This window comes from Epargyreus clarus, unplaced genomic scaffold (genome assembly GCF_041222505.1).
Source record: "Epargyreus clarus isolate Ecla_fem2 unplaced genomic scaffold, WU_Ecla_fem_2.2 ptg000008l, whole genome shotgun sequence".
Classification (NCBI taxonomy): Eukaryota; Metazoa; Arthropoda; class Insecta; order Lepidoptera; family Hesperiidae; genus Epargyreus; species Epargyreus clarus.
Genome location: NW_027332216.1, coordinates 5234778 through 5259430, shown reverse-complemented (window position 1 = coordinate 5259430; position 24653 = coordinate 5234778). Strand labels below are relative to the sequence as shown.

The following is a 24653-nucleotide window of genomic DNA, read 5'->3' as shown; positions in this document are numbered from 1 at the left end:
CGTAATTGTTTCCTGAATGCGCGATGTACGGAAGCAGCAGAGCAATACCCGTACAGGAACACTTTCCCTTTTTTCAATCATCAGCAACGCTACGGTTAATACCTACTCTGATAAGTAAATAGAAAGATACTTCATCGCGTCGAATGAAGCCACAAAAGGATGATTTTATCATTTATTGTTTGAATTCTTGAGAAATAAAAACATTTTTAGAGGAAATTTGCATATAAAAAAAGGTATAAGTAACGAATACTACGTAATTGACGTAACAAATAAATAAGTATTTCAAACATTTAAGGGACATTTTAGAACGGAGACGTGGCAACACTTTAATTACGCAACAATTTCAATTCCAAAACTGGTTACATTTTCTTATTAGGAGTGATCAATCTATTTATTTTACTAATCAAAGGGTTACTAGGACAAAAACAAAATGAGGTGAATCATGATATACTTACAATTTTAATACACTGTAAAATATACGTTTACAAATTAGCGCTGCAGACTCGGTAGCGGAGTTTTTGCTGTTTTTGTGCAAAAGTTTTGTCGTGTCATGTACGGAAAACTACTAATAGAGTAAGGCCGGAGTATAGACATATTATACATAGTTTTTGTTAGTCAAATTGAGAGTAGAACGTTGATTAAGATAAAGTTTTAAAATTCATCTCAACAGTATGTATACCACTGACTAATGAATTTCACTATTTAGTCAAACCATTAAATGGGTAGAGAATCCATAATTTGATGGTTTGTTATCTATCTATCATAATTATTTTTCTAACTAATATACAGGGTGAATTTTTCAATTACAATTTGATCCTTATAAGCGACACTCTCAGATAGTGGAATAATATAGAGGGTGTATTTTTGTTTCGAAATGAACTCGTTCGATTCCCGGCTAGGGAAAAAGATATTTTAAAAAACAAATGATGCAGTTTTAGTTTTTATCAAAATCGGCGTAGTAACTACTTTCAGCATTTTTCGATCATCCTTATGGTTTCGGATTTGGCCCTGAAGGCCTATTTGAAAAACACATTTCAGTACAAAAAACAAAACAAACTTGCATATGTTGCAAGTTTACTTATAAAATGTATTAACTTTCAACCCTAGTTAACGAATCTAAAGTAATATTTTAATCGTATAATGTATAAATATAATGTATAATGATCATAATGATAAATATGTGTATAATGATCTTAACTTGCCATGCGCGTTAAATGTTCCCAGATAGAATATATACATTAGAACACTAGATTTCATCTACATGGCTTCGCACGCCATATCAAATTTTAATCAACAGCCAATCCTATCCAGTTACCAGGATTCATTGTTATGCAAATATCCGAATTCCTACTCGATCATAAAATTTGCAGTACGTTTATTATAATTAATATGACTAAAATAGCATCATACTGGTATAAACCAGGGAAGATTGGAGTGGGTTAAGTAGAGTAGGAAGGTGGTAGAACCCTTTGAGGTTCGACTCCGGCGGCACAACCGCCACACCTATTTCTGCCTAATAACAGCAGTGTTAGGCGCTGCTGTGTTCCGGTTTGAAGGATGTGGTAAGGGAGACAGACTTTACCGAGGCGTTCCAGCTTAGTCCTCAGGGGTAGCGGCGCATCTGTGGCCGACCTCAGGTAGGAATATCTAATCCTATCTAGATGTCCATGGGCGGTAGTAGCCACTTACCATCAGGTGGACTGCATGCTCGTCTGCTACTCTTATATTGTAAACACAAAAGAGAGTCAGCGACCATTTCAGGTGGATTTACGACCGTTTGTAGCATGTTGTTTACTAAACAATTTCGTAAACGTCAACCTATTACTATATTACTGCGGGTCACTTGTCTCCTCTAAGAGTGGAAAGTTTTAGGCCACAGTCCAGCACGATAGCCAAGTGAAGATAGGGAACATCACATACCTTTGAGAAGATTTTTTAAGAACTCTAAGGGATTTCTAACGATGTTTTCCTTCACCGTTAAAAATAAATGATAACAAGTTTTAAAACATACGAACATAACTTAAAAAAATCGTGACTAGGTTTCGCACATCAAATTGAGAGTACGAGTTTTAAACAACGTGACACAAGATGCATTACACGGCTCCACGGCATCTATTGTGCGAAACAAATACTAAAGAAGGAAAGGATTTCCATTCAGCATTCAACTATTCACCAAATGTACACGATAATCGGTACGTGTCCGTAACGAATAGTCGCACTAGCACCACAGAACAAATATCAAACAGAGACGCAGTCAGGAATTTTGTTAGAAAAATCACATACATTTGAATGGAGATTCGGTTTACATTGTTTCTAAATTCAGAATTGAATATTTAAAATAGAATGTGTGCAAGATATGTTGATGTTGTTTGTGTTATAAAGTTTTCTAGTCTGATCATATGATCAGACTAGAAAACAATTAGGTAGGTACCTATATAGGTACCTACCTAATTGTTATACCCTTCACAAATTGACAGTTTTACTGATTTCCTGTTCTGTGCTGCAGTTTTTTGTTTAAACAAACGAAATGCGCTAGGTGACATAACAAACTGTAATCAAATGTTTGAAAAGGGCACGTCTCGCACAAGTAGAATAAGGAATACAAATAAGATTTATTTACGATTTAATAGTAGGAGCCTTAGATATTTACATTATATTCCTGTTATAAGTCAAAAATATTCGCGGAATTGGCTACTTGACACTTTTTGGGAAAGTGTTTTAATGAATTAGTATACGTATTATATATGCCTTTCATGGATCACTTTTTCGAAAAAAGGTCTATTCATTAATAAAAATCGAACTTTCTTTACGGTGAACGGAACGTCGCGTTAAATCAGGCGGTCAAGTGTCATTTTGTGGCGGAACGTCATTACACTGTAAACAAACAACGCTTAGAAGAAAATTGAGAGTTATTTAGCTATTATAACTAAAATTTAAATAAATGACAAGTTATAAGACGTGTGCAGTGACGATGTGTACAAGTACGATCGCTAAATATCCTAACAAATTTGCTTATACAAGTTCCTAAACCCAAATCTCATAAACGTTAAAGAACTTGCAGATTCTTATATGTTTAAATCCTCTGTTTTCAAGCAATGACATTTTATACTATCTATGTAAGAGAAGTATTATTAAAAAAAAGGAATAAATTTAGTAACTCTCGAGTGATTCGTCAATTCCAAATCATTGGAACGGGACGTAATCAAAACAAAACAGCAAGTGGAAGTATTCATATATTTAATATATTATATAGATGTCTATGATAAGAATAGAATTATAAGACGTCTATGAGAATTCTATTTTAAGGGCCCATTCTGTAATTAATAGGACACAATTAAAATATTTCATGACTGTGTTATTATTGATGGTGCATGTGCACTGATTAAGTTACAGGACTGTATAATTAAAAATACATGATTTGCTAATATTAGTATTTTATTAACCGATTTCTTTGTTTATTTGGTTTATATGGTTCTATTAGTAAGTACACACAGTAGAACTTTTGAATATATTTATCATATGTTACAGTTACAATAATTACTACAGATCACCTAAGCTAAATTTTTGTGCTGCTTGCGTGTCTGCTTTTCTTCATTAGGTACTAAAATTATTTTCCGTAACAAATGGATATATATTTTTATCACTGTCATTTTCAGAATTAAATTGCAATGCAATAATAGGAACTGTATGGTCACTTTTCTTTCTTCATCTTGTTGGGTAGGTTACGCAAGTAAAGAAGTACTATTTCCCGTGTACTTTACTTTATGTATTTCAGACTGGTGCCCACTTTCGACTTTTGGCTCCTCACTTCTTCTAGGCAGGACAGTCATCACATTTTCATTTTCATTGATGTACCTTGTATTCAGGACAACTTTTACTTTTCATGAAACACAAACTTGCCTTCCTCTTAAACTGCACATACTCTATAACGTCGTCACTATACGATTGTCGGGAAGATCTGTAAATATAAATATAACCAATTAATAACCTTAAAACAGTTCACATAAGCATATAAGTTTATTTTAAAAAATCTTAATAATCACTTGAAGACAACCTTTCTTCTGTCTGAAGTCAGTTAAGAATGTTTTTAATTGTCCGATATGATTAAATGTAAATATAAAGAATGTTTTACTTACGTTGTTTATTTGATATTTCCATAGGTTATCTCACGGAAGTTTATGTATCCATTTTGATTTATTGCACTGCATATATGGATCTTCTTTAAGCAGGTTCACGCTATCAGCTTTAATATAGTATGGCTTCATTTCGGTTCGCAACATAAATTCAACCAACTCTAACAGCAAACGATTTAATTATTATTTGTCTTGTTTGGTTTCGATGTAGTGACGTCACATGACATTTGAGGCAGCACTGTCGCCGTTTTGGGATTTAAAATCCACAGATAAAAAATCGAAAAATTCTTTTTAAAAATTAAAATACTTAGAACGTATTAAAAAATAAACGAAATACTGCATAATTTATGTTTACTTATAAGCTATCATATCCAACATATTTCATATTTTATTGCTATAACTGTCAAGTACCCAATTCATTTGCGGAAGTGAATTTTGTGTTAGACAGTTAGACACAAACGCAAGACATGGCGCTATATCGTGGCACGTTGCGATGTTTTATAAAACTAAGTCGCGTCGTAAAACTCTACGACGGGCATCGTAAAATCACGACACAACATCATCCTATAAATTTGTTTTAAATTATAGAAAGTGTAACATGTATTAGTTTTTAGAATTTGTCATTTCTACAAAATACGGAGTCTGCATGTCGAAATAATTATGTCACTTGCAAGCGTGACTAGTCATGAACTTAAATATTTTGACACGCGATTGAGATTCAATGAGTCGTTCATTGAAATTAATTATCCATGAAGATCTGAAGATTTCTTGTGGTACTAACATTAGCCTAAAATATAAAATGTGAACGTGTACAATTGTTACAACAAACAGACTACTTTCCCTACACGATCGAATCTTCCTATTCAACTGCAATAGCATCATACTATTTCTATGTTAAAACTGTGGTGAAAACTTATATTTTATTTTGATTTGTCCGATATCACAAAATAACTTTTAATCCGTGTGTTCCATTCATCATCTAGAGGCTGTCCTGATGGGGCGCATTTTGCCGATCGCTTAAAAAATATATCATGTAGATACGAGTATCCGTTTTTGATCTTTTTGGAATGAAATGGTCATATCGATCACAATGATCTTACATCTTCAATGGATTTTATAAACTTTTTAAAATAGGTATATTATGTATTATAAGAATTTTTATGTAGATTTACCCACAATAATTTGCCTTACCTGTAAGATGATTCGTTTTTTTTAAATCCTTTGAATTCGAATACAAAAATTTAACATCGTTGAGCCAAATTTACCATTTAAGTAAATTATTAGGTAGTCATAACATATAAATTATACATTTATGTACACAAATATTTATGTTAAGTATTTTATGTAATAATTGGCGTAAGCGTGGCCAAAGTTACTTATAAATTTCATACGTAATAACATTTATCGTGTTTACAGCATATATTTTATGTTAATCGTATATTGAGGATAACAACTCACTTATATAAAAGCGTACTTTTAAATGTTTGCATTATTTATTTCGAGCGCGGTAAATGTAAAACGCCAATAGAGCAACGAGATACCACATTTGAATATTTAAGTACAATAATTAAGTTGACAAAATGAGTCTGGAAGGTAAAACTCGAAGACAAGTTTCGTTAGCAATCTACGGCTATTGAGAACATGCTAATTTCTTGCGAAATGCACTAACTATACCTCTGAACTCACCCAAGGACCACAACTCCGTCATTTAGCACTACCAAATATTTTACCTTATACCTATATTTGAAATTTATTTAATGAATATATTTTTAACGTTTATACCCATACATTACTTATACATAGTTTTTAAGAATTCACTTCGGATTTAAAAGAAGAAATTAGAAGTATTAGAAAATTTCCATCTGAAGAAGAACCTATGGTTGCCTTGAGAGAGACATTTACACAAGGCTTTGTAATTTAGTCCTCATGACTGACACGTTTATATATCACTCTTCAAATCTCACAGCGGTGCTTTATTATAAAACAGAAAAGGCGTGGCGGTGATGCTTTTGAAGTTCAACAACTATAATGAAATATGGTTATTTTTCATTTTATGCTAAAAGGGCCTATAGAAGTCACGGCTTGTGTACAATAGTAAATTACTTAGATATTTCACAACAATGACAAACTACCAACGTTTGATAAATTGATTTTAAGTAACAATATATTGAACAAAGAAGAATGATGCGAATTTTTAGTATTCATTAATTATTATATTCTTTATTTTGAATTATACACACGTTATTGTTGAGTATTTCTTTAATTGTGTATCCTTGGTAAATCGATTGTAAATTATTATTATACGTTAGTTTTCGCGGTATAGAAATATTAAATAGTCATCAAGGTAAGCCGTTAACCGCACGAGTATAAAATGAATTTCCTTATTTCTTACTATTGAAACATTTATCATACAATCTTCGTGGATACAAACGATATGCGTGAATCGAGATAGAAACGTATGAATGAATTGGCTTCAATCCAGCGGATGGTGGTAGAGATTCTGACCTAGAACTACATTTACGCGAAAACATTCCGGGCATTACCAGTGAAATAATAGAAAAAGAACAAAGACTGATAAATGTTCAGTCAAAGAGTTAATGGCTTGTTCAACATAGCACACGTTTAGTTTATTTTGATATTGGAAATTGAAGTGGCGCGTGGGTAATGAAAGTTTGGATAATATTCTGTCATGATATTTTCTGAACTGAATTGTTTGTGTAGTATTTTTTCCACTTTGCGATGTTTAGAAGAATGCTTGATGTGGTCTAATTTATCCTCAACATTAATAGGTATAATATATTAAATGGTAAATACTTATACAAACGACTTAAGATACTACCATATTACTATTTTTTAACTTTCCTTCTTCTTTATAAGAAGGGTTTATAGTTAATATTTCGAAACGACTTAAGAAACATTTTACTAACTACTTAAGGGTTAAATGCAAAGATGCAAAAGAAGGTTATGATTTTTATAAACAAGAGTAAAATATTTTATGTTTCTGCATTGATAAAATAGTCGTCATTAACTCATTACTGTCCCAGTGCTGCGAACGGGTCTCCTCTCAGAATGAGAAGAATTAGGCCATAGTCTACCGCGCTGGCCAAGGGCGTATTGGTAGATCTCACATACCTTTGAAAACTATATATATTTTAAAGATTTCTCAGGTATGCACGTTTCCAAGTGATAATTAATTTCTAATATAAGAAAAATCAGAGGAACGTGCCTGGGATTTGAACTTCGAACTCGATCAAGAGGCAGAGTTTATTAACCACAAGGCTATCACTGCTAGCTATAATCACAGTAAAGTACTTGAAATAATATCTTTATACGCGTGATAATGTAACACCTCTGTAATTTAGAGAATTATTACTTAACACGCCTACATGAATAGTACCCTTGGGCTTAATTACATTGAAATATTCAGGAAAACTCACTGAGACGGCCTTAACCCTTCTTATCCTAACCTTTGCCCAGAATAGGTATAGCAGCTGGTTAAACAAATATTCATATCGTTTATTGTCAGCCCATTTTTGTCCCACCACTGGACACAGGTTTTCTCTCATAGTTTTTACCGGAATCTTTGAGCTCAATTTTAACCAATTTTCACAACTCTGATAAATTTAAAACTTTTCACACGTATCAAGGACTGCTGACAATACAATAATTTGATAAAAGTTTCCGATTATCCTTATTAGATTAATAAATTTCCCAATTTATGACTGTGTTAAGACTAAAAAATTAAAAATAAATAATACTTAAAAAAAAACTACAAAAACAAGCTTTTATTGCTAATCGAACTAGAAAATATTTTTAATGACAAAGAGTTTTTTTAGTTAAAGTGGCAAATGAGCATGCTACGCCACTGCACTGTCACAGTTGCGTTGCTACCCCTAAGGATAGTCCTTAGATCGTCTCGGATAAGTATTTCTCCATTACCATTGGAACACAGAAACGCTTAATACTGCTGTTATTGGGCAGAAATACGTGTGTTAGATTCGTGGACGGGTAAACTGAATACTCGTCTGCTCCTATAATATTAGGTATAGTCCGCGCCAAACTGCTAGACCGCTCTGAAGTTGTTGCGAGCAGGTGTAGTCATTTTGCTATGGCGACGCGATTCATTTCTATAGTCAGAGCCGACTAACAGTTTTACGCGGAGTTTACCTATATAAAAATAAACTTTTACACGTTGGTTTCCTTACGACGTTTTCCTTTATTACAAGTGATAATTAATTTCTAGTTAAACAATAGTCGACGATAAGCAGATCGTATTTTAGTCAACAATCCCGTTGACCTGGCAACGCGGCGACGCCACCTGTAGCGCGCCAACCGGCTGAAATATATCAACCGTTAACGATATATCATTCCGATACAAGACATTGTACTGTATCGTATTCTAAGTATTTCATTGGGATAGTATCGGTTATTTTAGGACGCAAATAACGATACTGATTTGGACAAATATTAAGTATCTATCTAGTTTTGGTTTATTTTGTTACTAACTTCTTTGTTATCACAACACATTTGAGAATACCACGAAAAACTGTTTTGTGTAGGATTCAGCACTTTGTTTTTTTTTCTGTTAATGTAAATGGCATTGAATTTGTAGATGAGCTCTATAAATTTAACTTTGATGAATCAAAAGTGATGGTTAGTTCTTCTTTGTGTAATACTAATTAAAACTCATTTAATTAGACCCCTGCTACGATAGCAAATAATAATTCTTTGTCAGATGTAATAAAGCTTTATAGATAAAGCACAAACAAAAAGTATGTAATTATATCGATGAACTCATAAGAATTGGATTCAAATATAATTCGTATTCAATGTAATATGCAGAACAGAAATGGATGGGATCTAATTAGTCAAAAGATATAATTGTACGATACTAAATGATATTGTAGGTGACAAAAGTAATTTGAACCAGTAGCGCGCCAAATATCCCGTGACTTATATTTAAAATATATCATCTGTATTTAGCGTTTGATTTGTTTTAAATTTAGCTGTTTTATTAAATAGAATAGATATTGAAGGGCAGTAAAGGGAGTTCTTTTTATAACTTTTTAAGGCGTACTATGTAACTGACAGTTTGTAGTTGTAGTCCTTAGCGTTTCCTGTTGTATGGGTGTCATTCTCGTATATACAGGGGAAAATACCAAGATTTAACCAGGATAAAAACAGAAATCAAAAATTAAACGGAATATAGTCCGGAATCGAACCCAGAACCTCGGCGTGGCAAGCCCATTTGCAATCCCTATGTCACGTGAAATCATTAAAAATGTTAGTTTGGACCCAGTTGCCATGATCGATATCGACAAGCCGAATTTTATAGGTATAACTACTACTGGTTACATTAAAAACATTGCTACTTAGTGGAAACTAAAATGAAATACCTACTTAATGTAACTTTTACACGTAATTTTGTATATTTTACTCCTCCCATAATATGAATTGTGTAATAAAATAAAAAAATTCTAACCAGTTCAACTCGTTAAGTACTACTTTATTATTTTGTTTACAACATATTGCGCCGTAACAATGTTTAAATAATTCCAGAACCTGCCCATACACAGATTGAAATATACACATTAAAATGTAGTCAAACATGCCACTGCCATTCGCTAAAGCAATAAATTTCGCATTTTTATGCGTTACCGTGAAACCTGAGTTATACGGTATATGGCAAACAATACGGTAATATAAATTTGATTAGTTCCGATAAAACACTACTCGAGCGTTGGATTTACAGTAAGTTAATAACCATAGGAACTTCTTGACGGAAAACATGTACTTAAATAAACAATAATGGTAGCATCTTTCGTTCACCAAATATAAGTAAATGGAATAAAATAAATAACAATTAAAAATTGATAGCGAAACGGAGAAGAAAAAGTAAAAAATAAATAATACTTCTATTACTCCACTAATTCTTTTCATGTATTTAAAAATATACATGTACCTACTGGAGTACTGATTACATATATGTATCTCTAAACATTTTTTAGTTTCAGTTAATAGATTCTTTGTATAGATATTCAGAAGTAAAAAATGTTATCAAGTTTCTTAAATCTATCGAATTCCCAAAACACGAACGCCCATTAATATTTAAACAAATCCTTTTAACAAACAACATTAATTTAAAATGGAATCTTATCATAATAGATAATAACGCAAATGTTTACCAGACTATGTATTTTAAACTGACTTTTGCTACACCCAATTTAATAGGTAACGTACTTTTGACGTTGAAATCAATCACCTTAAAGCATGATATTTTTGCAACAACAAATTACAATTTACAAATGAAAGATTTTTTATATATGACTTCATAAGCATTTAAATTCGTTCCGAAATAAATATATCAATTAACGATTTCTTGTTCATCAATATTGAAATAAGACATATATATACACAAATATTAAGCTGGCATGTAGTCACCAAATTATTTATTTTCATTTTTAAACCATGTAACACAGCCTCGTACGGCAATCCGTACTCACATCCATCACCAGACAGAGATCCCGCTCACGATCATTTGGCTCTACCCTTGACACTAAGCAAGTACGCCTCATATATGAGTAATAATAGCTAACATGTGAAGCAGATTAGTCCGTATTATTCAATTTACAACGCGGTTTGACGCAACGAAGAAGCCAGCAATACGTAACGCCGCGTAGCACGCAGTTCCGCTTCCGACGCGGTTAGAGCGTGCGAATCTGTGAGGTAACATGTTAACTAACAATATATAAAATATGGTCTTTCATATCTAATCATCTACGCTTGGCCAGTGTGGTGAATTATGGCCATATAAGGCACTTTTCGTATTAGAGAAAGAGCCGTACGCAGCTACTGTTTGACAGTATTGATTTAATAATGATTTTTCCAACTACACAGGTTTTCAATTTTCACGTAGAACCGTAGATATTTCAGAGTTAGTAGAGAAGGTTACTACTCTGACTTTATAATTAATGCTTGAATTTCCAATCCAAATTGTAGTAGTCAGTAGTTTCAAAGATTAGACTACTAGATATAAATAAGAAAGAAACAAACACAATTATTGAATTCACAATTGAAAAGTTACGAGGAAAAATTTAGACCAAAATGCGCGTGCACTGTGTCATAAGAATTAGACACGTACCCTTATAGATCGAATAACTCGAAATCCTACGTCAATGGTTAAAATTATTAGAAATGTGAATCAAGAACCATTTACTTGTAAAAATTCTCGATTTCAACTGTGGTATAGCAACAATTTTCCCTTTACCAGTTATAAAGATGCAACAACAACCAATTTGTCGTGGAAAGTGGCAGGATTATCATAGAGCACTCATACGTGTAATTGCTAGCTTTCGAGGCAAGCGCTGTGGCGGCGTATGGGAACTTGTGGTTGACATTGTATTCAACTTAGAATAAAAAATACCGTAAAATTATATCCTGATTCTATTTTTTATATTATGAAAGGAGTAAACAAGCATGAAGTTCATCTGAAAACAAGTGGCTAATACCGCCCATTGTCATGAGTTTTTACGTTAGCTCGAAAACGTTCCACGTTTAAGAATTCGCTCACACTAAAATTTCGCATAATGAGTTTTAAAAAAGTGAATAGTCAATTGTAACGACATTTAATTTAACACACATAAATATAATGATTTTTTTTTTCATTTTTAATTCAATGTTGATAGCGTTATAGTTCTGTTTTTTAAACTTTTACTGCGGAATTTTAGTTCCGATAAGGTCCACGGGAGCGCTGTAGGAGCGAATTCGTAAACGTTGAACGTTTTCGAGCATACGTAACAACTTGTACTAAGGGTACTGTAATCAACTTTAGAATAGATTAGAGTTTAACCTGATTTCGGCCGCAGCGTTGCGCTTCCTGAAGACAAGTTGGAGAGTCTTGGATAAGTATGTGTTCAATTAAAACCTAAAAGTAAATGAAAATTTAGTTCAAACCACAACAATGGTCTCTTTTTAAAATACATGAACATGTCAATGACTAATAAGTAAGTAATATGTTCCGCAAATAAACTGAAAATCCAACTAAGTTTTTGAATAAATAGACATTAAAGTAAACAATAGTTTTATCCTATAACAACTACAGTTCTAGACTTCTATAACTATGGTTTTGAATTGAATTTTCTATTTATAATTAACGCGATAGTAGTCTGATAAAAATCATATTATTTTCTTAGTGCCAACGAGTTTATGATATTATAAGAAGCGCCGGAAAATTGTAAATTAATATAGGAGTAGCAGACGAGCATACAGTCCACCTGATGGTAATTGCTACTGCCGCCCATGGACATCTGTATTCAACCCCAGATAGGATTAGATATTCCTACCTGAGGTTTGCCACAGATGCGCCGCTACCCTGAGGACTAAGCTGGAACGCCTCGGAAAAGTCTGTCTCCCTTATCACACCCTTCAAACCGGAACACAGCAGCGCCTAACACTGTTGTTATTAGGTAGAAATAGGTGTGGCGGTGGTGCCGCCGGAGTCGAACCACAAAGGGTTCTACCACCTTCGTATATAGTACGTGTAATGTAAGTACATAATTATATACATATAGTTATATATAATGTAAAAGCATTATGTTCATAAACCCATAATGCACGCTATTCTCAGCAATGTAGAGCGAAATACTCCACAATATATTGTTTGTTCGACTCATCCTCTATTACTGGTTCTCGGAAAATTGTCGTTCAAACATGATTGCGACAAATCAATCTCCGTTATGGGGTACCGTGTGGTGTACTGTTCGCTATTGTCGCCTGTGATCTCGTTTGTGACCTGATTGCACAGTTTTCTAGAAAACTCTAGTACCTATACTCATTAGACGTCAGTATCAATACTACGATTTACATTTTATGACTTGGTATATTTATAACTAAATCGGTACTGATGACTGAGGAATGACGTACAAGTTGTTCTTATTAAGTTGTTGTCTCAGAATTATGTGTGAGTGGTCTCCTTTTTTAATGTAATTGGTTTTTGAAGTTAAACTTCTTTGGGCGCGCCATGTGAGACAAAAAGTATTGATGAAACTATTTTTTTTGTTTTTTAGTTTTTGAGAAATTCACTTCGTGCGCATACATATAATATGCACCCTATTATTTATTAATTCTGCTAGAGAAGTATAATTTCTCACTTATAAATACACACACGATTTTTTATATTACCTTTCATCCATTAACAATATAAAAAAGTTAAGAAGTAAAATGCTAAAAAAATGCGCTAGAACACATTTTCTTCAAACAAAAACGGTCACACTTGTGACGCATATGGATGAAATTAAGTACAAATGATAAAATTAAACCTACCTAAGTTACTAGGAAGAAGTCAATGAATACCCGTTTCGATGTATTTCATTACGATATATTAGACTACTTAAATAGATTGGATTGGATCAAATAGGCATGTATGTTGTGACAGAAACTTTAATTTAATATGTAAATTATATTAAATAATTAATTCTGAAATTATTATCGGATTGTTAACAAGTATCGTATTTGAATATAAACCGTAGAATAAAAATTAAAATAAGTAATATCCATTTAATAGTATTTCTTCACGGTCGTAATACCAATGTGTCAATGTGCAGCTACAGGGTTGGAATGATGACGTCAATCGGTACTTAGTTAATTACGCTGTTCGGTTTTATTGCCGTCGTCCATACCTTATGGCGCCGATTTTGCTGTCTAGCGATTTTGACTCCATATATGCTTCATAATTATATACTTACCCAAAACAAAAATATAGTGCTGCACCCAGGTTCCTGAAAAAAAATACAAATATGTATCAATAATGAATAATGATTAAGGAGAAAATTTGACGTAAGATGTCACTAAGAACTTATTTACTGCTTAATTTTAAATTTAGTTACTTTCAAAATGGAGTTATTGAAAAAAAATTAAGTGTGGCCTGATTTGACCTCAATATGAAACGAATCAATAAATTTAAATTAATTTATGCAATTAATATTTATTATCTAGCGTCGGAAGTCAAAATTCATAATATTATGTCACTGACCTGTCAGTGATTTAAGATATAACAACTTATTAATGATATCCATACACGCATGCACATTGCACACACATACATACGCACTGTGTGTAGTGTAGTAAATAGTGTAAGTTATTTGTTATACCTTAATAAAATAGTGTGCATACCTATGTAGATATGGTATTCTATAAAAATACATTTGTATTGTAAAAATGTAAATTACTTCATAATAGCACTAATAAAATTGGGTGTATTATGGTTGTTCGCAGTGTGTGACCAACGAATACAAATTACCTAATGCTCGTTTTGTCTGAAGTGTTGTACTTATATATTGTTGGAAATATATTCAAATTATTTTATTATAGCACCTATTATTTTAATTAATTAGTTTGTGTTATTTTCATGATGTGTTATTGTTATAATAATAAGTGCCCATTTATATTGTCGCTGGCTGGTACGATTGTATGAGTTAAGAAAAAAAGAAAAAGAACGCTCTGAACGTTTGAGTTAGATTTTTGCGCGGGAATAGTACAAAGTTGTAAATTGGTTCAAGAGATAGTTTTATTCTATTTTCAATACAAATAATTTTACACCTGAATATATAACTGAAATTAATTAATTAATTGATATTTCGTTTATGTAGGTATATGCATAGTGCTTCACTTCAGCTGTTTTCTTTATTTCTTGAAATTAAATAGCGTGCGACTAATTTAGTTAAAAGCGCTGTATATTTCATCAGTTTACTGTGAAAGTAGGAATTAATGTAAGATTAGACATTGTTATTTCTATTACTAAGTAAAAGCTATTGTTTTTTAATTTGCTAATGGGTTGGAAACTTTTGAGGACACCAGAATAATGTATGTCACGTAATAAAAGGTATTTATTTTTAAATTATGATTTAATTAAACGTTTAAGAAATTTAGAAGTAGCTTCTAAATTCATTATATTTTTATTCTGTAAAGTTTGTGTTTGATTATATTTAAAGTACTTACATGAGTAGCTTATCGGCCATACACATAGATTAGTAAAGATACTTCACCGCCTTGAAATTGAATGAAGCCACAAACGGCTTATTTTAGTAAGTTCTTTTTTTTAATTCTTGACAAACATTTTTAAATAAAATTTACGAATAAGTAACTAATACTGCGTAATTTACGTAATAAATAAATAATTATTTCAAATATTTAAGGACATTTTAGCACGGAGACGTGGCAAAACTTTTTTACGCAACTATTTCAATTCTCAAAACTAGGTACATTTTCTTGTTAGGAGTGAATAATCTTTACTAATCTATGGCCATATATGAACAAAAAAAAAGTTTTCATGTATGGCCGATAAGCTACAGGAAAAAGGTTGAACCAAATGACGGCGAATGAAATTACAAGTTAATTAAGACTTTTACTAAATAAACAAAATATATACGCAACGATACTTGAACATTAGCTTATTATGTAGATTATGTGATGGAAAATGTAAGGCTGTACTATAATACCTTTAAGCAGATAACAAAATAACAATCACATTGTTTAAGAAGCTGTTGTCTCAAAGAAATAAAATCGTATATTGTGTTAACAGTTTTACGATTACACGGCTGCTTTGTGACGCTGTAAACATTCAGGTAATATTTAAATGTTATTGTACGTAATAATAACGCACGAAGGATGTACTGTACAAGTACTGATAAATAGCCATTGAAACACTTGTTTGACAAGTGTATAGAAACTATTTTAGAATAGAAAAGGTATATTAAATTCGTAACTTAAATTGAAACCAATACCCACTACAGATGAACTACATATGTAAAATATTAACTACAAAGTTTAAGCTTGCTTCATTCAATACCAATACCTATGTCCAATACCAATACCTATGTCCTACATGCAGTCAAAGGTATGTAGCTTTGACTTACTTTATATAACGTAATAAATGTAAATGTAATCTGTAATCTATACTAATATACTTTTGTTACATAATTTACTTTAAGAAGACTAAAGTAAAATCCGTCATTAACTATGTGTCTTGTATTTAATTTTAAAACTATAAATAAGTCACGTATTTAAAGTTATTATTATTTTCTTCAAAAAAAAAAAAAAAAGTGCAACGCTCCTTAATTTAGTTTGTTGTAGCAAACATGGAACATGTATGCTACAACATGGAACAGTACAGCATGGAAATGATTGTTTCTCTGCAGTCACCAGTCACTTCAGTTTGAAGGTAGTAGAACCCTTTGTGGTTCGACTCCGGCGGCACCACCGCCACACCTATTTCTACCTAATAACAGCAGAGTTAGGCGCTGCTGTGTTTCGGTTTGAAGGGTGTGGTAAGGGAGGCACACTTTTCCGAGGCGTTCCAGCTTAGTCCTCAGGGGTAGCGGCGCATCTGTGGCCGACCTCAGGTAGGAATATCTAATCCTATCTGGGGTTGATTACAGATGTCTATAGGCGGCAGTAGCCACTTACCGTCAGGTGGACTGCATGATCGTCTGCTACTCTTATATTATAAAAAAGTCACCAGCAGCATTTGCATCGTAATTGGTTTTAGTCAATAAGTTTTTGTAGGTACTATCATTGCCGAGACCAATTCGGTTATGCCGAGACCCACGTTTTTCCTTTCACATAACAACAATGTATAAACAATGACATATTTATCTGACATTCAGAACTTATCACTCACTCCTAGAAAAACATTATGCCTACAGTACAAAACGAATAAAAACTCTAATGAAAGGTGTAATCTCAGGGCTAAACTTAGAAACATTTACGAGAGACTCCGTAAAACTTTAAGTACCTCCCTTAAGTACACGCTATTAACTTTAAGCAATTAGCAAACATGGCTCTGACGGATCAGAGACACATTATTTTATTCTAGACTACATTTGACCTGAAATTTTGTTTTTCCAAAAAATAATTGGCTTAGTGCGTTATAGTCAGCAGTGAAAAAACAAACCTATGAGTACAAGTTAACTTTTAAAAAAGCCTATGTAAGAACAAACCACATAAAACAATATAAAACTGACCATATGCCAAGTGCATTTATTGCCGTGATCCAGTTGTTTTACGAACTAAAACTATAGTATCCAAATTGATTTATGTAAAATACAATAAACCAATAGACGCGTGACATTCACAACCACACACTAATAGCCATGTGGGTGCTAGACATACCTAAAGAGACAACTTGAGAAATTCATTACTTATTTTATGACGTAAATGCACAAATACTGCTCAACCTTGCAGAAAAGACTCTTGTGCCTAAATAATTAAGTCCTATGTCTTCTTATCGACATAATAAAGGTCTTACACTGTGTGACTAAAAGGCGACGGATAGATTTGAGTGGTCAAAATGTAGAAACATGAAATTTTGAAAATTCTACCCATGAGGAGACTAAATGAATGAGATAGGATAAAATCTTGTAACACCATAAAATTAGAATATGTAATTGTGTTCATAAATTGTAAACATTAAATATTTATTTATTGGGCATCGTTGGCACAAAGCTCCTAGTCTGCTGATAAAAGCTACCTACATATGTACTTACAACCTTATAACTTAGTAACTTCGACCCTCAAAAGTAAACATAATTATCGTAAATGGCTACCAAAGATATTTATAGCGATAGGTACTACTTAATAATTGTAATAAATTTTAATAAGGGTACTGAAAACGTCAATAAATAAGCGGCCATCAGCCACCATTAGGAGACGAAGTTACGGAAACCGAATCGGTCATTAGAGGAAAAACATCAAAATCAAACAGCAACTTGGTTCGCTGACAGAACTCGAAACTCCTACTAATTGACGAGAAGCGAGCTTGTAAAGGAGCCCGCACACTACGGGAGCCGCGGACGTATCGGGTCGGTATAATGTGGTAATGGCTATAACTTAACTTATGTTAACTTAATGTTAAAATACTTTTGTTTTATAATATAGGAGTAGCAGACGAGCAGGTAGTTCACCTAATGGTAAGTGGCTACTGCCGCCCATGGACATTTGTAATCAACCCCAGATAAGATTAGTTATTCCTACCTGACGTCGGCCACAGATGCGCCGCTTCCCCTAAGGACTAAGCTGGAACGCCTCTGAAAAGTCTGTCTCCCTTACTACACCCTTCAAATATTTCAAAGACATATTTTAACATTAACTGATTAGTGCTTTGTACAGCGAATGGATATGGTGAATATGACGAAAGTCTTCCCGATTAGATTATATAATTGACGACTCGCGTGGCGAAGCTGTCCCCCGCAACCGTTTCCGGGTTCGATCCCCGGCCAGACAGATATCCGAATGATAAATTTAGATGTCTGTTCTGGGTCTGGGTGTTTGTGTATTCGTGTTTGTGTGTGTCAACGGAACTCAAGATGTGCCAACGATGGAATCCTAGTCTGTGGCTGTGAGTGTAGAAAGCGTTTTTTTGTTTATATAATTCCGCGTATGATCTTGAATATCATGGGACGTAGATACAAAAACAAGAAACTGCATTCTGAAACAATGAATAACACAAGCGTGTTTTTTCTCACAGATGTCTATAATTAACTATTATATTCACTTACTGTGTCATATGTCTTCAGTGTAAACAAAATGTGTAAATTAAAGCTAAATGTTAATTAAGCTACTATTATAGATCCTGCTCATTCTAAGACAAACCATAGAACTAATAAAGCACAGATTGAACGAGAGACCAATTTTACTGACATCAAATAAAAATAAATTTCATAATAATTTTAAATACACAACTAAATCCGTATGTGTATTTGCACGACACCAAAACATATTAAATTTGTTTTCAAAATGTTACCAGCCATTATGGCTAATCTTGGAAATGACTCCAACGATTTTGACGATAAATTCACGCGGAATTAAGACTACGTGAAAATAGACAGTGTGTCTGCATGCAATGCAGAATTCTGAAAAACTAAATTTTCTTAACGAGAGAACTACATACATAAAAAACTGACTGCTTGAAAATATAGACGAGTACAATCTAACAATCTTTGGGCTGCACGGTGTATCAATGATTGAAACCCATAAAGGTATGTAATCCATAAAAACATTATCCTTACTTTTCGTAATTGAAATATAGGACTTACACGTAAGTACGTAAGCGGTCTAATAAATATGTAAAACGGCTCGTAACAGTAGGTATGCTCTGTAGGTATAACATTATTTTAACATGTAAACAACGCTAATGAAATTATTGCGATTAAAATTTCATCAGATGTTAAAAAATAAATTTATTTATTTTGTATAGACTTACCTACATATCGCATTACAATACTCAAAGTATATACAAATATTATTCATATATTATGTTTGTTTGCAATACCTATTATGCACATATGTACTTCATATTCACGGAATTTTAATATGCTAATATCAATAACATAGTTATTACAATTCAATGTTATTTATATTTTTCATAAATTTTCCACTTGTTTTGTAAAGAATAATTTCTACTATGTATACATAAACATCTGTTCAAATAGAGACAAACTATATTTGCTTATTATTAGTCGTAATAAATTATTATAACCATTCCTATTCAGCGCGAGAGCTTAGCTTTAGAATTAAATACACGTATGGATTCGACACGGTCAGATTACAATTGAATGAGTACAAAAATAAAAATACAATACATATTACATATTTACATCACGAAAATTTCGTATTCTTTCGATCGATCGGTCATCCCTATTCTATCTTAATATTTTAGTTGACTTCGTCTGTCGTTCTTTTTAAAATTAAATAATTGCAGTATTTGAAAGCGGTAGGATTCATCTTGGTTCGATTTTAGATGTACCACCGCCACAATATTACGACTTCAGAAATATGTACTAAACCAACATTTATTTGAATTATTTTTTTCTTTGTAGTGACATAGAAGTCGGTTGTATTTTTTTGTTAAAACATTTTTTTTATTTTGAAATAACCGCCTTTTACTACATGCATGTGAATATACCTACATACGGTACACACACCAAAATAACACTTTTTACATTTTTTGTCTGTCTGTCTGTCTGTTTGTTCTGGCTAATCTCTGAAATGGCTGGAGTTATTTACAGGCTACTTATATTTTAGAACTAACTGTGCCCCTGTTTTTTTAACGTGAAACCGCGGGGCACAGCTAGTTATAAAATAAAAAATTAGTCGACATTATCGGTTACTATATAATTAAACGCAACTAATATTTAAATGGCCGTATAAATTGTTCTTAGATTTCTGACATACTCAATTAGCGAAATATATCAACAAAATAACCTTATGGTATTTTGTTTTCTTCAAGCCAATACACAATTACGAAAATACAATGGTATTGTATTTAAACAAAACGTTTTCAGTGGTTAACCGCGAAACTAAACTAAATTTGTAATAAATGGTTCTATGGCGTTAATAATGAGCACGTTATGTTCTAGTCATAAATGTAGAAGATATTGTCAACGACATTTTTATTTCAGTCCATCTTTTAATCCTTACCAATTAATGAAATGAATTGATGAAGTAGATAACTAATTATGTCGTTTGAGAGTCATACTTAACTAAGTTTTTTGTATGAAGCTATTTTCTCACATTTTCTTAAAACATCTTTATGGATGACCTCAGAACCTATCAGAAATAAATGAAATAAGATCCCAAATAAACAAGCTTATTTCTTCCAAGGATTACCTCTTAAATACGAAGTTCATAAATATTTATTTGGTAAAACAATAACCCTATTAAGGAATTATTCAGCACAAAAACTTTTAATTAAGATTTTTTATAAACATAAATAATACAAATTATCAGTAATTTAAAAACAACTGACGCTTTTAATCTTATATATTGACATAACATAAACCCGTTTTTTAATGTGTAATGTATATTTTTAAAAACAAGTACGTAATTTATGTATGTGAGTCAAAATACAAGAATTGCGCATATTAACTTAATCAACTATTTGGAGCTTATTGCAAAACGCCATGAGTGACAAATCACCATTGTTTGGTACTTCAATAAAAAACTGTCACTTTGTAAATACGAGTATATCCAACATGCAGTAGCGTATACCTATTATCAATTGAAATATCTCTACGTAGAGACACTGACCCAATAAAATTAAACCGTTCTATTCTCACAAGAAACGCATCAAGGCAACCAATATTAATACCTCACTATAATTAGCTACTAATATTTTCTCTATATTCAATTCGGTATCTCGAGGTCTTCAACCTGACCAAATTGACACTTTGTTAATAAGGTTATGGTGAAATAATTATTTAGGTACAAGAATATTACAAACCTTCATTTAAATAAACTGAAAAAGCCAGTCGATCACGTCTATTATGGGTTTATATTTGTTGTACTTATCATATTTAAAAGATTAATAATTCGGGCATATAATTGAATCAAAAAACTACTTTTTGGCAAACATATTGGTAACACAAATACAATATGTGTTACGGTACTCTCCTTACAATTTTTAAGCAGCTTCCCGAGATATTTTTCCGGCTGTTGGTATGTGTTCTATAATTCGTCCATTTTCACATTGTTTTAATAGTTTGGTTTAAAATTGTAATGTCATATTTAGATACTCGTGAGCAATCCGTTGTGTAGATATACAAATAATGACCTACGAAATAAAGATTACCTACAAAAGATAATCCTTTGATGTGATTGTCGTGCTAAAAAAAACTACACCACGCGCAAAACTAACGAGCGTCTTATACGACAAGTCGGGTAGTTACATATTCGTACGTTTTTCTGTCTTCGGTGAGTATCTAAAGTTTGCGCAATAAAACAGTTAAAATGTTTTATCACACATACTTCACACTTGTATGATAGAAGATACACACAAAATTATGTAGACATGGGTACATACATTCTTACTATGATCATTTCTTCGAATTGCCTTAATAGGAAAGTTGTACTCGAAGCAAAAAATAAATATAATTACATATTTGCAACAACATCTGTTGCAAAAGCTGGTTAATTCAGATCAAGGTGCAAAAAATTGAAGAAACAAAATATCGCTACTTCATTTTACATTTTATTGCGAATCAAAGTATGCAAAAAAGTTTAGTGACGATGCTCAAAATGCAAGTACTAGATTAAATTTTATGCGAAAAAACAAAATATTTACAAGAATTTACGCTACAAATTTAGGCATGTAGTGCAAACTGGTTTAAATAAAACTTAAGGGCCAAGTATTTTTTATAGTAAGTTTTTGTACGTTTTTGTAAGTGAAGAATTTTATTTCTTCGTCTGTTATATTTTAAACGATGCAAAGGTTAAATAACTGTATTTATTTACTATACAATTAACAGTACGTATATATTATTAAGACTGTTCCTTTAATGTATGATTTTAGACTAAAATTATCGCGGAATTTTAAAATTAATTTTATTTAGCGCTTTTGGGAATAAATAGAAAGTGATTTATTTACAAAATCGACAGATAAAAAAGTTAACATCACAAAATTGGTTAATAATTATTGCAAGATGCTACTACCTACGTCATGTTGTGTGCCGTATGATTAGTAACTCTATACGTCAGAGAAGTATATCTTCTTAAGTACTTAAGTTTTCTTAAATTGTAGTTACTTTAGAATTACAGATGGACACAACTTACTCGCGTGGACTGTACAGTGTAGATATATGTACACACTCAGTTTGCACAAGAGCCGGTGCGTTGCCGGTTATTTAAGAGCCAAGGTCGGAGACAGGTTTGCGCTGACTAGCATCCGTCATTTAGCTGCCTGAATAATATAAATTGCGTACATTATTGACATTCTATGATGTTTCTTGCTTTGAAGCGCGTTCTGATATGATAATTTGCATCCTAGGTTTTGCTCGCGACATCATCAACTTAGCTGTAGTTTTATGACTTTGTTGTGGTATTTTTTTCATTGGTATTTTTTGTTTATACTAACTGAAAATACCTAATATTACTAATTAATTTATGATTGTGTTGTTTGTATTTTTTTGTATTTACAGTTATACTGTATTTTAATTAGGTACCTACATTTTAAAGTTAGATATATTATAGTATAAGGAAAAAAGAAAAAATGTGATGAAAACGTTTCGTCAATACGACTGGAGTGGCTAAACGGCTTTTGGCATTTGATTTACTTTTGCTTGAGACATTGCTTAGAACGGTTAGGCGCATCACATATATTCATGAAAAGTGGAATCGTACCTTGTTTTCTCTAAAACCAGCAATTCATAGATGTTGTTATAAAAATCCTAATTTGATAAAATTATTTTTAATAAAGTTTGTGCTTTGTTACATTATAAATTTGAATTCATTAAATTTATACATATTTAAATTTAATTTTCCGTTGCAGAATTATTTAGAAGATGGACAGTTAATTATCAAATAGGAAGTTGTCACCTTCTCTTGATAATTGTACTAGTAATAGTCACTCAGCCATACCAAGTCCTAAAAGAGTTTAACTATGAAGTTTTACAGGTTTAATAGTTACCTATTAACACGTTTAACATTTTATTATAATTGAAAACCAAGAGTCTCGAAAGATAACTGAATTAAACCATTAAAGACGGGAAATGGCTTGATCACTTCTAAATAAACCCACTAATGGTGTTTTTACGATGCTAGTTAGAACATTTGGTACGTACTCCTCAACGGTTATGTGCATTCGTACATTCACATTTTACGAGACTGAAGTTTATAAGATCCAGAAAATACGTGACATTTGCGAAGTAGGTATTTTTGTATAAGAATGAAATAGCAAATGAGCTTGCACTCCACCTGATAATAAGTCACTGTCGTCAATGGATATATGCAACTAATTCCATCTAGAACACAGGTTTTTCCTGAAACCTATCACAGATGCGTAGTAACTCCTGAACACTAACATATTCCTTACTAGTTGACCTGGCAAACTTTGTACCGCCTCGAAATCTATTTATCAAATATATTTCATATAAAATATAGCCTAGTTAGTCGTGGGTAATGTAGCTTTCGAATGGTGAAAGAATTTTTAAAATCGGTCCAGTAGTTTTTGAGCCTATTCATTACAATCAAACAAACAAACAAGGTTTTCCTCTTTATAATATTAGTATAGATATGTAAGTTGGTGGGCATCTGCATTCTTCACGTAATTGTTTTGTGGATCGCTTGCTGACAGATAGATTTATAAAAGAGAATCTGTTTTAAGGCCCTCACAAATTGATACGGGCTGCCCTAAACAGGATTTTAATATTTGGTTACAAATTTAGTCTTCGATACTTTACTTATTAATTAAGGGTTGCGTACAATGTAAGAGATCAAACATGATAATATACCAACAAATATGGGCGGTGGTACTTTCCTGGTCGAAACATATTAATTTTAGCAACTTCCATATTTGTTTTTATTTTGGATAAATAATTATAGCATAGTTCTATAGTATAATCGTCGAAATAGGCAGGCACGTAACTCGAGAGCGAAACCTCCAAACCATATGCAAAATTCATTTAAATTCTAGGTACCGCACTCCATTTTGGTTTTAGTCTATTTTTCATTACTTATATGCAGAAACGCGAA

At 32.3% G+C, this 24653-nt stretch overlaps 1 protein-coding gene and 1 long non-coding RNA gene across 2 annotated transcripts in view; both read right to left on the bottom strand.

Annotated features, from left to right (window-relative positions):
* The window catches only part of LOC140744225 (extracellular serine/threonine protein CG31145), a 113239-nt gene that overhangs the window by 58846 nt on the left and 29740 nt on the right, over positions 1-24653 (bottom strand). The window contains exon 2 of the mRNA XM_073075754.1: positions 13877-13909. The gene's annotated coding sequence lies outside the window, so the exon portion shown is untranslated. The remainder of the gene's footprint in view (positions 1-13876; positions 13910-24653) is intronic.
* On the bottom strand, positions 3218-4548 carry LOC140744222 (uncharacterized). The gene is made up of 2 exons (XR_012102534.1): positions 4137-4548; positions 3218-3958 (listed from the first exon to the last, which is right to left on the bottom strand). It is a non-coding gene; the product is annotated as an uncharacterized LOC140744222 (long non-coding RNA).